This window comes from Lampetra planeri, chromosome 4 (assembly GCF_965212315.1).
Source record: "Lampetra planeri chromosome 4, kcLamPlan1.2.h2, whole genome shotgun sequence".
NCBI lineage: Eukaryota > Metazoa > Chordata > Hyperoartia > Petromyzontiformes > Petromyzontidae > Lampetra > Lampetra planeri.
The window spans coordinates 17,164,537-17,167,036 of record NC_136110.1 but is presented as its reverse complement, the minus strand read 5'-3'; positions in this window follow the sequence as shown (position 1 = coordinate 17,167,036).

Sequence of the window (2,500 nt, the reverse complement as noted above, 5' to 3'; positions counted from 1 at the left end):
ATTCTCTCGAGCTGGGAAATCGCTCATTTTTGCGTCGCCAAATATCGTACGAACGCCGTGAAACTTCCACAGGCTTTTTCAGCAGATTTGCACCTGCACTCAAAAAAGTCAAAATTTTTACACATAGACCCCATCAAACGGGAGAAATTGGCCCGGATTGCTCTCATGTGCGTTACGGGGCATCGTTTCTCTCGCGCCGAATTCCATCGAGCTGGGAAATCGCTCATTTTTGCGTCGCCAAATATCGTACGAACGCCGTGAAACTTCCACAGGCTTTTTCAGCAGATTTGCACCTGCACTCAAAAAAGTCAAAATTTTTACACATAGACCCCATCAAACGGGAGAAATTGGCCCGGATTGCTCTCATGTGCGTTACGGGGCATCGTTTCTCTCGCGCCGAATTCTCTCGAGCTGGGAAATCGCTCATTTTTGCGTCGCCAAATATCGTACGAACGCCGTGAAACTTCCACAGGCTTTTTCAGCAGATTTGCACGTGCACTCAAAAAAGTCAAAATTTTTACACATAGACCCCATCAAACGGGAGAAATTGGCCCGGATTGCTCTCATGTGCGTTACGGGGCATCGTTTCTGTCGCGCCGAATTCCATCGAGCTGGGAAATCGCTCATTTTTGCGTCGCCAAATATCGTACGAACGCCGTGAAACTTCCACAGGCTTTTTCAGCAGATTTGCACGTGCACTCAAAAAAGTCAAAATTTGTACACATAGACCCCATCAAACGGGAGAAATTGGCCCGGATTGCTCTCATGTGCGTTACGGGGCATCGTTTCTCTCGCGCCGAATTCTCTCGAGCTGGGAAATCGCTCATTTTTGCGTCGCCAAATATCGTACGAACGCCGTGAAACTTCCACAGGCTTTTTCAGCAGATTTGCACCTGCACTCAAAAAAGTCAAAATTTTTACACATAGACCCCATCAAACGGGAGAAATTGGCCCGGATTGCTCTCATGTGCGTTACGGGGCATCGTTTCTGTCGCGCCGAATTCCATCGAGCTGGGAAATCGCTCATTTTTGCGTCGCCAAATATCGTACGAACGCCGTGAAACTTCCACAGGCTTTTCCAGCAGATTTGCACGTGCACTCAAAAAAGTCAAAATTTTTACACATAGACCCCATCAAACGGGAGAAATTGGCCCGGATTGCTCTCATGTGCGTTACGGGGCATCGTTTCTCTCGCGCCGAATTCTCTCGAGCTGGGAAATCGCTCATTTTTGCGTCGCCAAATATCGTACGAACGCCGTGAAACTTCCACAGGCTTTTTCAGCAGATTTGCACGTGCACTCAAAAAAGTCAAAATTTTTACACATAGACCCCATCAAACGGGAGAAATTGGCCGGGATTGCTCTCATGTGCGTTACGGGGCATCGTTTCTCTCGCTCCGAATTCCATCGAGCTGGGAAATCGCTCATTTTTGCGTCGCCAAATATCGTACGAACGCCGTGAAACTTCCACAGGCTTTTTCAGCAGATTTGCACGTGCACTCAAAAAAGTCAAAATTTTTACACATAGACCCCATCAAACGGGAGAAATTGGCCGGGATTGCTCTCATGTGCGTTACGGGGCATCGTTTCTCTCGCGCCGAATTCCATCGAGCTGGGAAATCGCTCATTTTTGCGTCGCCAAATATCGTACGAACGCCGTGAAACTTCCACAGGCTTTTCCAGCAGATTGGCACGTGCACTCAAAAAAGTCAAAATTTGTACACATAGACCCCATCAAACGGGAGAAATTGGCCGGGATTGCTCTCATGTGCGTTACGGGGCATCGTTTCTCTCGCTCCGAATTCCATCGAGCTGGGAAATCGCTCATTTTTGCGTCGCCAAATATCGTACGAACGCCGTGAAACTTCCACAGGCTTTTCCAGCAGATTTGCACCTGCACTCAAAAAAGTCAAAATTTTTACACATAGACCCCATCAAACGGGAGAAATTGGCCCGGATTGCTCTCATGTGCGTTACGGGGCATCGTTTCTCTCGCGCCGAATTCTCTCGAGCTGGGAAATCGCTCATTTTTGCGTCGCCAAATATCGTACGAACGCCGTGAAACTTCCACAGGCTTTTTCAGCAGATTTGCACCTGCACTCAAAAAAGTCAAAATTTTTACACATAGACCCCATCAAACGGGAGAAATTGGCCCGGATTGCTCTCATGTGCGTTACGGGGCATCGTTTCTCTCGCGCCGAATTCCATCGAGCTGGGAAATCGCTCATTTTTGCGTCGCCAAATATCGTACGAACGCCGTGAAACTTCCACAGGCTTTTTCAGCAGATTTGCACGTGCACTCAAAAAAGTCAAAATTTTTACACATAGACCCCATCAAACGGGAGAAATTGGCCCGGATTGCTCTCATGTGCGTTACGGGGCATCGTTTCTCTCGCGCCGAATTCTCTCGAGCTGGGAAATCGCTCATTTTTGCGTCGCCAAATATCGTACGAACGCCGTGAAACTTCCACAGGCTTTTTCAGCAGATTTGCACGTGCACT